The following is a 13,228-nucleotide window of genomic DNA, read 5'->3' on the forward strand; positions in this document are numbered from 1 at the left end:
TTGGTTGCATGAAATTAACATTAACAAATTTCTTATCGACAAACGTATATAGATGCACCTTTGAAAAACTAATTTCGTTTATTTATTTATTTTGGTTGCATGAAATTAGCATTAACAAATTTTTTATCGTCAAACCTATATAGATGTACCTTTGAAAAACTAATTTCGTTTATTTATATAGGGAAATTTTATATATTTATGACTATTTGAAAAGTTTGATACTATACAGAGCAGAATAAATGATTATTGTAGGACAGTTATTGTTTGATAGCTGAATGGTATACCAACACAGAAGGAATAAATCACTTTTTACAAAAAAAAATACTAACTTGCAGATAGCTTTGTCAAGAATTAAAGATTGAATTTAATGTATCAGTACTAGAGATGATCAATTAATAAAATTATTGAGTTTAGCGTTACAGGAACATGTTTAGGCGAATCGGAGGTGAATGATGATGGAATAAGAGTTGAAATGAAAAAATAAATAATCATAATATTGTCAGCTTCAAATTAACTTTGGAACTAACATTGAATTAGGGACCACATATGCAGCCGAAACGAGTGCTTAACAGCCAATTATAAGTAAGAATAGAGAGTTCCATCTACTGAAAAGAATTCAGTGAGAAACTAGTGATAATGGTATTTATCATTTTTTATTTCGATGGATATAAACTACATTGACGGTAATTTTAGATATTTGTCTTAAGATTATGTCATTGTAATCAAAATGTTTTGACCATGTTGCATTTTTGACGATACAGATTGTTTAAATATTATGAAAATAAGAAACTTTATGAAATACTACTAAACACAAAATGCTGTAGTATTAGTACAACCAGTGTTATTGTTTACGGAATGTCATATTGCGAACATGTATACATGGAACCACACATTGGAGAGAACACAGTAAGATTGTAACATAACATGTACTTTGAACATTATTTGACAAACAAGCATCATTTTTTATACATTGTTTTTTTCCTAGAAAAATCCAAGAACATAGCTCTCCGGCAATGGTAAAGTTTTCATTTAGATACTGTTAAGTCATTTTATAAACTGTTGACGGCATAATTTCCTTGGTTACTACCCCTAACTCTAACTTGTGAAAGAAGTAATTGAACTGTCATTGAATGAATTTCAATAACAGGACATTTTAATAACCCAGCGTTTGTATTATGATATTTGAACACTCTGTAGTTACCAGCATGCCTGTTCCCTGAAAACCTTTATTATACGTTTGAAGACTAGATATGTGACGCATACAGTCCGAACTACTTTTGCAGAAAACAAGATATTGCAAATTCCTTTAGAACGGTGTCTTATGAAGGGTCATTCTTTAACAGGAACTTTTCATGGAAGATACACATGTCTATAAATATGACATATTTATATTATTTTATGACATCACAACTGTTTTACAATTTATCATTTCATCAATACTGTATATGATGGAACCATTATGTATTTTCAGCTATTAATGTGATATCGAACAGAATCAGACATTTATAATTACTGTTACTAAATTTATTAGGTAGTGTAATTGTATAGCGGAAACTTATCCACTTTATATGATAGACTGAGCTGTGGAACTAATTATAATAATTGGACTTTAAACTTAGAATGATTACGGTAGTATGATTATTATTTTAGACATATATAATAGCCATTGAATTTATAGAAAGGTTTGTGGTTATAGCTTATTGAGGATGACAACATTGCCACAATTACGAATTAATATATCAAGGATATTTAAACATCTTCATAAGTATGACAAGATTTATTAGTTTTACGATTATTAGCTGTGCACATTACTTGAATATTTATTCTTATTATACTTACCAGTATTGTATTACATATGCTTGAGTACTTTTATAATCATTTAAAACGTTTTACTAGAATAACAACAGGTAAAATTGTATTTTGTTTGAAACAGTTATGATATTTGCTGCGATTGTTGGAAATGGTATGCCATATGTTTGCTTGCATTGACACAAATCATAAGGGTTAATACTAAAGAGATTATAATTATGTTAGATAACTCATGCGTTTAGTTGAAATGAAGACAAAGATTGACATAGTAGGAAACATTATATAACAATTACCAGATTGAAGTAGTTTATTTATATATTTAAAGATTGGGTAATATAACATTTATAAACATATTATTTAGATTTGTGTGGGGGGGGAGGCATTACACCTAATTATTGTTAGCTACTAAGTTTGCGATTGGTACTTTGATACATTTTGACAGTTAAACTTAGGACTTGACATCACGAAAGATATAGTAGAGAATTTTATTATTGATAGATGCAGCACATTATAATTAACAATAAACATTGATATTTTATGAAATATGGAAAGTTAATTGACATGCTAATGTGTTTGGGTTATAATAAGAATTATTTGATTTATAATACTACAGAACAATATATGATTGATATATTAGTGTTATTCATTTTGCAATAGATATAGCATATCATAGCTAGTATCAATAACTATATTATTTGAAATATGACAAGTACACATTATAATTACTAATTTAACTTCTATAATAAGATATGGTTTATGAATTCTTACAGATTAATATTTGATTACTACAGTACAATTATGTATTAACATTAATTATGAAGCATCACAACAAATGACAAATATTATCATATTCGAATTTTTAATTGTATGATTGGCAGATTGAAATGTTTAGCTACATAAAAGTTATTTGTATTACATATTAAATAAGAAGTAAACAATATTATACAAACTTAACACAAAAAATGTAAAAACTGAAAATGAAAAAGTGCAAACTAAAATTAAAACTGCAACTTGAAAACAAAAAATGTAGAACTGAAATAAAAATACAGAAACAAAATTTAAAGTACAAGTAAAAAAAACAAAAAAAGTGTAAAGTGAAAATGAAAAAGTGCAGAAGTAAAATTAAAAAAGTGCAACTTGAAACCAAAAAATGTAATACTGAAAATGAAAAAGTGCAGAAGTAGAATTAAAAAAGTGCAACTTGAAACAAAGAAAAATGTAAAATTGAAAATGAAAAAAACAAACTAAAATTTAAAGTGCAACTGGAAATACAAAAAATGTAAACTGAAAATGAAAAAACACAAACTAAAATTAAAAGTGCAACTTGAAAACAAAAAAACGTCAACTTGAAAATGAAAAACTGCAAACGAATATTTAAAAGTGCAGCGTGAAACAAAAAAAAAACAAAAAAAAATGTAAAACTGAAAATGAGAAACGCAAACTAAAATTACAAGTGCAACTTGAAAAAACAAAAATGTAGAATTGAAAATTTAAAAAAATGCAGAAATAAATTAAAACTTTGAAAATCAAAAATGTAAAATCGAAAATAAAAATTGAATCATTATTCAATATTGCAAGACGTGCATTTTGAATATTGTTTCAGTTTTTTATTTCCGATTTTACATTTTTGATTTTCAAAGTTTTAATTTATTTCTGCATTTTTTTAAATTTTCAATTCTACATTTTTGTTTTTTCAAGTTGCACTTGTAATTTTAGTTTGCGTTTCTCATTTTCAGTTTTACATTTTTTTTGGTTTTTTTTGTTTCACGCTGCACTTTTAAATATTCGTTTGCAGTTTTTCATTTTCAAGTTGACGTTTTTTTGTTTTCAAGTTGCACTTTTAATTTTAGTTTGTGTTTTTTCATTTTCAGTTTACATTTTTTGTATTTCCAGTTGCACTTTAAATTTTAGTTTGTTTTTTTCATTTTCAATTTTACATTTTTCTTTGTTTCAAGTTGCACTTTTTTAATTCTACTTCTGCACTTTTTCATTTTCAGTATTACATTTTTTGGTTTCAAGTTGCACTTTTTTAATTTTACTTCTGCACTTTTTCATTTTCACTTTACACTTTTTTTTGTTTTTTTTTACTTGTACTTTAAATTTTGTTTCTGTATTTTTATTTCAGTTCTACATTTTTTGTTTTCAAGTTGCAGTTTTAATTTTAGTTTGCACTTTTTCATTTTCAGTTTTTACATTTTTTGTGTTAAGTTTGTATAATATTGTTTACTTCTTATTTAATATGTAATACAAATAACTTTTATGTAGCTAAACATTTCAATCTGCCAATCATACAATTAAAAATTCGAATATGATAATATTTGTCATTTGTTGTGATGCTTCATAATTAATGTTAATACATAATTGTACTGTAGTAATCAAATATTAATCTGTAAGAATTCATAAACCATATCTTATTATAGAAGTTAAATTAGTAATTATAATGTGTACTTGTCATATTTCAAATAATATAGTTATTGATACTAGCTATGATATGCTATATCTATTGCAAAATGAATAACACTAATATATCAATCATATATTGTTCTGTAGTATTATAAATCAAATAATTCTTATTATAACCCAAACACATTAGCATGTCAATTAACTTTCCATATTTCATAAAATATCAATGTTTATTGTTAATTATAATGTGCTGCATCTATCAATAATAAAATTCTCTACTATATCTTTCGTGATGTCAAGTCCTAAGTTTAACTGTCAAAATGTATCAAAGTACCAATCGCAAACTTAGTAGCTAACAATAATTAGGTGTAATGCCTCCCCCCCACACAAATCTAAATAATATGTTTATAAATGTTATATTACCCAATCTTTAAATATATAAATAAACTACTTCAATCTGGTAATTGTTATATAATGTTTCCTACTATGTCAATCTTTGTCTTCATTTCAACTAAACGCATGAGTTATCTAACATAATTATAATCTCTTTAGTATTAACCCTTATGATTTGTGTCAATGCAAGCAAACATATGGCATACCATTTCCAACAATCGCAGCAAATATCATAACTGTTTCAAACAAAATACAATTTTACCTGTTGTTATTCTAGTAAAACGTTTTAAATGATTATAAAAGTACTCAAGCATATGTAATACAATACTGGTAAGTATAATAAGAATAAATATTCAAGTAATGTGCACAGCTAATAATCGTAAAACTAATAAATCTTGTCATACTTATGAAGATGTTTAAATATCCTTGATATATTAATTCGTAATTGTGGCAATGTTGTCATCCTCAATAAGCTATAACCACAAACCTTTCTATAAATTCAATGGCTATTATATATGTCTAAAATAATAATCATACTACCGTAATCATTCTAAGTTTAAAGTCCAATTATTATAATTAGTTCCACAGCTCAGTCTATCATATAAAGTGGATAAGTTTCCGCTATACAATTACACTACCTAATAAATTTAGTAACAGTAATTATAAATGTCTGATTCTGTTCGATATCACATTAATAGCTGAAAATACATAATGGTTCCATCATATACAGTATTGATGAAATGATAAATTGTAAAACAGTTGTGATGTCATAAAATAATATAAATATGTCATATTTATAGACATGTGTATCTTCCATGAAAAGTTCCTGTTAAAGAATGACCCTTCATAAGACACCGTTCTAAAGGAATTTGCAATATCTTGTTTTCTGCAAAAGTAGTTCGGACTGTATGCGTCACATATCTAGTCTTCAAACGTATAATAAAGGTTTTCAGGGAACAGGCATGCTGGTAACTACAGAGTGTTCAAATATCATAATACAAACGCTGGGTTATTAAAATGTCCTGTTATTGAAATTCATTCAATGACAGTTCAATTACTTCTTTCACAAGTTAGAGTTAGGGGTAGTAACCAAGGAAATTATGCCGTCAACAGTTTATAAAATGACTTAACAGTATCTAAATGAAAACTTTACCATTGCCGGAGAGCTATGTTCTTGGATTTTTCTAGGAAAAAAACAATGTATAAAAAATGATGCTTGTTTGTCAAATAATGTTCAAAGTACATGTTATGTTACAATCTTACTGTGTTCTCTCCAATGTGTGGTTCCATGTATACATGTTCGCAATATGACATTCCGTAAACAATAACACTGGTTGTACTAATACTACAGCATTTTGTGTTTAGTAGTATTTCATAAAGTTTCTTATTTTCATAATATTTAAACAATCTGTATCGTCAAAAATGCAACATGGTCAAAACATTTTGATTACAATGACATAATCTTAAGACAAATATCTAAAATTACCGTCAATGTAGTTTATATCCATCGAAATAAAAAATGATAAATACCATTATCACTAGTTTCTCACTGAATTCTTTTCAGTAGATGGAACTCTCTATTCTTACTTATAATTGGCTGTTAAGCACTCGTTTCGGCTGCATATGTGGTCCCTAATTCAATGTTAGTTCCAAAGTTAATTTGAAGCTGACAATATTATGATTATTTATTTTTTCATTTCAACTCTTATTCCATCATCATTCACCTCCGATTCGCCTAAACATGTTCCTGTAACGCTAAACTCAATAATTTTATTAATTGATCATCTCTAGTACTGATACATTAAATTCAATCTTTAATTCTTGACAAAGCTATCTGCAAGTTAGTATTTTTTTTGTAAAAAGTGATTTATTCCTTCTGTGTTGGTATACCATTCAGCTATCAAACAATAACTGTCCTACAATAATCATTTATTCTGCTCTGTATAGTATCAAACTTTTCAAATAGTCATAAATATATAAAATTTCCCTATATAAATAAACGAAATTAGTTTTTCAAAGGTACATCTATATAGGTTTGACGATAAAAAATTTGTTAATGCTAATTTCATGCAACCAAAATAAATAAATAAACGAAATTAGTTTTTCAAAGGTGCATCTATATACGTTTGTCGATAAGAAATTTGTTAATGTTAATTTCATGCAACCAAAATAAATAAATTTAAACTATTGTTAATCATAATAAATTAAAGTTGTGTTCATATATCTATCACACATTCTGTAATGCATTCTCTGTTGTAAATATAAAGTTTAATAATTAAAATATGATCAAACTATGTATGTATATATATATATATATTCAATAAAAAAGTTCTGTGTGCTTTAGCAATATATGCATCTGTACTACCAAATACTATATTCAACATTAAATATAACAAATCTTTATTACTAAAATGAGTCATAACTCTATATCCATATCCACCAACCATGGCAGTTCCCAATTTCCTATATAAAGTAAATTCATGTACTGTCTAAATGCATCTCTTGTCTAACTAAGTATACTTTCCCTATATCATGTTGGACAAAATTGGTTGTTTTTAGTTTGTAACATGGCTATATAATAGAAGTATCAACAGGTATATGCAATGTAATAAAACATCAAATCAATAATACGCTCTGTGCTGCAAACGCTATAATTTGCTTAAACAGTATATCCATAATATGTCCTGTACCACCCAAGGTATAAATTGTTTAAACAGTGTATCCATAATATGTTCTGTACCACCACAATATATACTGTTGAAACAGTGTATCCGAAGTATGTCTTGCGCTGCAAGACGCTATTCAAACATGTGTTCCATTCTTCAATTAGGAGCTATTGTGTCTAATTTCTTACTTAATGCCCTTACCAAAAAGTACTGAAATACACTGTCATGTTACTAAAGGGTATTTGTTCGTAGTCATAATCAACCTTCATTAGTTCTGTTTATTGTATGTTGGTAAAATATATCTCAATACATTTTTTTTATGTAAAATGTGGGTAAAATAAGTTTAACTAGTCAATTCTATGTGGTATAAATCCTCAAAGGTTCATAACATCATTCAGGAAAACTCTCCACTACCTACCATAATCAAATTAATGTGATTCCAAAATTTACCCTACTTAGTAAACTAAAATATAATGCAAACAGTAGTGGGTACTGGCTATCAATGTCTCATAACTAGGTATAAAAGTGTCAAAAAACAACCCATGGCAGTACTCAAAGTATTTACAAGTCAAAGTGCTTAGGTAATATTAACAAAACAGAAAATGTATAAATAGGTGTTAGTCTGTTCATAAAATAATAACTATTGTAAAATAACCTGTTGTACTGTAATAGGCCTCCCAGAAAATAATATATATACACAATTTCACAGTAAAATCAATGTTTGCATCATGTTCATAGTTATTAATGTTAAGTGTGGTTTCAAATAATGAGCAATGTTACCCAAGTAACACGTCAGTATTAAATCTTCAATATGTCTAATCAAATAAAACTTTGAGTAAATAAAATTTCTATATATAATAAGTTATATTAGTTTAATAGACATCTTCAAATAATTTCAAGGTTTCTTCATTATATTACTAGTCAAATTAAAGGCATAATTATAGTTTCATAAATATATGTGCCTAAAATATGTGATGCTTTGAAATCTAAACAATTATTTGATAGTTGTTAATAAAAAATATCGCCTAAATCATATCATTGTAAATATCCAGAGTTCATTATCCATAGATATTACGGTTATTGTGTGCCAGCTACATGTACACTATATATAATTGTGTATTAAACAAAATACTGTCACCAGTAGTTGTAATATTTTCAGCTATTATCGAAATCTTATAAATTTCGCAAATTCTTATATCATAATTGTGATCCGTAATTATATATATCCGTTAATTTAGTTTAGTTTAATATATAATAGAAATAATGAGTAACTCATAGTTTTTATATAAAATAATATGGCTAAAACCAAATGTCTGTAAAAAAAATCAATGCGAAATTCTTACATTCTGTACACCTATATAGACATTCGATGTTCATTTAAATCCAAATAAAAAAAATGTGGTGGTTCAATTAAATGCTTATTTCTAGTGTAAAGTATTTCTATATAAACATAATACTATAACCAAATACATATGTATATTCTCTGTAAGTAAGTAAAATAAGCATTGTATCTATATTGCAAACCGTGTATTTCATATTGTACAATAAATAGCTCCATATATTTACATAAAAAATCGTTATTACTATCGTTTCACCACAAATAATTAAAATATTATATCTAGTAATTCATAAACAAAATAGTATCAGAAATTCTCTCTTGTAACTATACAGCAATTTTAAATAAGTAAAAAATAGTTCTGTCTACAATATTTTTTCGCGGTACGTTCTCATAGATCTCATATTTTAAGTATCTCTAAGTATGTCCAACATTAAAATCTATATTGTGTAAATCCGTTCAAAATACTGATGCAAGTTTTCCTACGATCGTGCATTTCTGTTTTTCCACAACTAAAGTATGTGTAAGGTTCTTCTCTTTGACATATAAAAACTAAAAATAATTCAGTTTGTATTATTATTATTAAACTAAAATATGTACACATATATCCTAATAAAAAGATGTAAATCTTATATACTTTCACGTTGTAATACACGCGCCAGCATTATTTAAATCAATTCGGTATGTGTTTCCAAATAAGTATAATACATGTAATATATACATAGATATATCTGACCATTTTCTATTCACCAGTTCAACAAGTTCTAATCCTGATATTATTTCGATGTAGACCTCTTCATCATTACACTTCATACATAATATCTATAATTAATATATAGTAACGTATTACATAAATTATAAATACTAAAGTCTCTATGTATTCTCTTGTTTAAACCGTACAAATGGTAAAAAAAAACCTTATATCTGCCAAAATGCGGCACAATTTTTTAATTCAGTAAAATGTATCAAAGATTTGTAATAATCAAGTATAGTACATGTACAACCATAAAAAAATATATCCTAATAACCCATACAAACCTTACCTGTAAAATTTTAGCTCTATATTATATTATTACCCTAAGCTCAATAAAAATTACTGCAACTAATTCCATACCGCTTAAATACACATAATATTCAAAGTGGTACGCACATTGTCGTATTCTGTCATACAATTATACCACATTATTTGTTTTCCTTGTACGATATATCCAATAGCATCTTCTTGTATACAATATTATTCCAAAAAATACGAAAAAATACAATCTTTCCATTATCTTAATCAACACCATGGTAAGAAACCTTATACCTGCTAAAAATGCGGCACGATTTTAATTCAGTAAAATGTATCAAATTTTGTAATAAACAAGTATAGTACACGCACAGTTATAAAAATATATCCTAATAAAACACGCGACCATACCTGTAAGATTTTAGCTCTATATTATCACCCTAGGTTCAATAAAAAATACTGCAACTAATTCCATACCGCTTAAATGCACATAATATTCAAACTGGTACGCATATTGTCCTATTCTGTCATACAATTACAGCACATTATTTGTTTTCCTTGTAGAATATATCCCATAGCATCTTCTTGTATACAATATTATTCCGAAAAATACGAAAAAATGCAAGCTTTCCATTATCTTAATCAGCACTGTGGTAAGAAATCTTATACCTGCTGAAAATGCGGCACAATTTTAATTCAGTAAAATGTATCAAAGATTTGTAATAAACAAGTATAGTATATGCACAGTTATAAAAAATATATCCTAGTAAAACGCCCAAACCTTACCTGTAAGATTTTAGCTCTATATTATCGCCTAAGTTCAATAAAAAAATTACTGCAACTAATTCCATACCATTTAAATGCGCATAATATTCAAAGTGGTACGCACATTGTCCTATTTTGCCATACAATTACAGCACAATATTTGTTTTCCTTGTACAATATATCTAATAGCATCTTCTTGTATACAATATTATTCCAAAAATACGAAAAAATGCAAGCTTTCCATTATCTTAATCAACACCATGGTGAAAAACCTTATACCTGCTGAAAATTTTAATTCAGTAAAATGTATCAAATTTTGTAATAAACAAGTATAGTACACGCACAGTTATAAAAATATATCCTAATAAGACACGCAACCATACCTCTAAGATTTTAGCTCTATATTATCACCCTAGGTTCAATAAAAAAATACTGTAACTAATTCCATACCGATTAAATGCACATAATATTCAAACTGGTACTCATATTGTCCTATTCTGTCATACAATTACAGCACATTGGTTGTTTCTCTTGTAGAATATATCCAAAACACCTTCTTCTGTAAAATATTATTTCCTAAATAGCAAAATTTATCAAATAGTCCTTATCGTGTTTCCATATGTAACATAAAGCATGTATTCCGTAACGTCTTTGGGTAATCGTTAATTTTTTCTAAAAATCGCAGGGTCTGTAATAAGACGCTATGGTGCCTACATTCATATATAACAATTCTATTTTACAAAAATAAATATTTTACATACATAAAACATTTTATACCCATTTCAATGCTTGCAAATACATCAAATATTTGTCAAATGTATTTGTTGTTGCTTCAAATTAAATCAATTCCCCACGAAAAAATCAATCAGCATATAACACTTCTCAGCACTTAAACCAAACATTATAAGTAGTATATTCTTATAATCCAGCACACAATAAATGGTAGCTAATGTATTTATCTCTGATACTTGTTAATTCCATAGTAGCAATTACATATATATTTTCCGGTTCTCGATCATAGCAAATACAATATACTTAAATATTATGCTTCATACCGTAATCCATTTTAAATATTTTCAAGCTATTATTTATCTAATTCTTTCAAATGGAAATCGTAGTGCCAATTAGCATAAAAACAATCTTCAGCATTTCGTCAATCTATGCGACATTCATCAATGCAAAACCGTAGTACCAAAATCCTCCAACAGATACAATGTTGTAATACATCGCCCGCTCCAAATCCATCATGTGCCGTTCCGCACATTCAAATACGCTAACGCAAACCAATACTAAAACTGCACCCTTATATAAACATAGGTGCATCTATACAAATAAAATATAAGTTTGTTCTATTTTATAGCAACTCAATATACTTCTACAAACCATATTATTAAATAAAAAATCCTAAATAAATAATAAACAACCCTACAAAGTGCATACGTATCCAGTTAAACCTAATTTAATAACCTCATTGCAAACTACTATATTACGCTTAAATGTTGCTTCAATTCAATAAACAATAATATTTTCTCTATTTATTTTATTCTGTTCTCTTCCTTGTACATCTAAATCTCATGTAATTCACCTTAAGTCTCCCCCTTCATTCTGTATCAGTCTCCCATATAACGTGCCTGTTAAATGAAGTTGTAATTATTGCAAATAGATGGCAGCACAGTTGTACATATCGTAGTACTGTGGGGTTCCGCTTTCTTTATCAAAATGTATCGTTATCTATTATTATTATTTCAATTTTATAATAATTAAACACACGATAAAACAAAATTTAATATAAATTAAACATATATTGTAATAATGTAATAAACTATGCAACTTCGCCCATCCAAATTCGTTACAAATTTAATTAGCATCAATCTATACGGAAATGCAAGCAAAACGCGCGTATTCGCATTTCACACTCCTACTATTCAACGATCACGCAACGCCGCCATATTGGAAAACCAAATCCGTCCATCAAAAACCACAAGTGGTAAAGCTCAATTCTTCATACGTAAGTATATACATATGGTAAGTATTATAGGTTAATTAATATTGACCATTTTCAATTATATAAATAAAAAAAGTGCAAGGTAAATTCATAATTAATCTAATAGAAAGTAAAAGTATAATTCATAATTAGGGTTTGGTCTCATTACGTAAAAAATATAGGTAACTATACGTAGTCTAATCACTGTACATAAAAGGAAACACTCAATAGGTTACATACAAAATATCGAAAATCTAGTTACCCTTTTTCGCTGCAACATTACAAAAAAAATCCCTAAAGAAAGGAAAATTTAATTATTTAGGGGGAAAAATCACTGTAATTATTCTCATTACAGACAACACTGCAATATGGCCATAAATTATATACAACTGCAACAACAAACAACCATAAAATATCCAGCAAAATAGCGGGCGTGTCATCAATGGTATGTAAACTTTCTCTTCTTACTTAAGTTAAAATATTGTATAAACATATAAAGTGTGCCGCTATCTATAAAAGAAAAATACCATTAGCGTCCGTGGCTACCGAGCGGCATATATACAAAGCGGGCGGGCTAAAAAAAAAAAACTCGCGACAATAATGGCGCCAGCGAAAAAACTAACGTTCAATACAACGCAGCAGTCGGTAATATACGAAGCGGACGGGCGGCAAAAGTATAAAGGAAAGTCGCGGCATAACCAGACAGTAATGGCGCCAACGGCACCATCTGCCACGCGTTATCACTTCAATTACATACGTCATACTCTTTTCACGACTTCAATTACAAAAACTAATTACTTCAATTACATGCACCATACTCGATCATAATTTCATTTACACACGTCATACTCTTTCATGAGTTC

This window comes from Thermobia domestica, chromosome 18 (genome assembly GCF_964235325.1).
Source record: "Thermobia domestica chromosome 18, izTheDome1.hap1.1, whole genome shotgun sequence".
In the NCBI taxonomy this organism is placed as follows: domain Eukaryota; kingdom Metazoa; phylum Arthropoda; class Insecta; order Zygentoma; family Lepismatidae; genus Thermobia; species Thermobia domestica.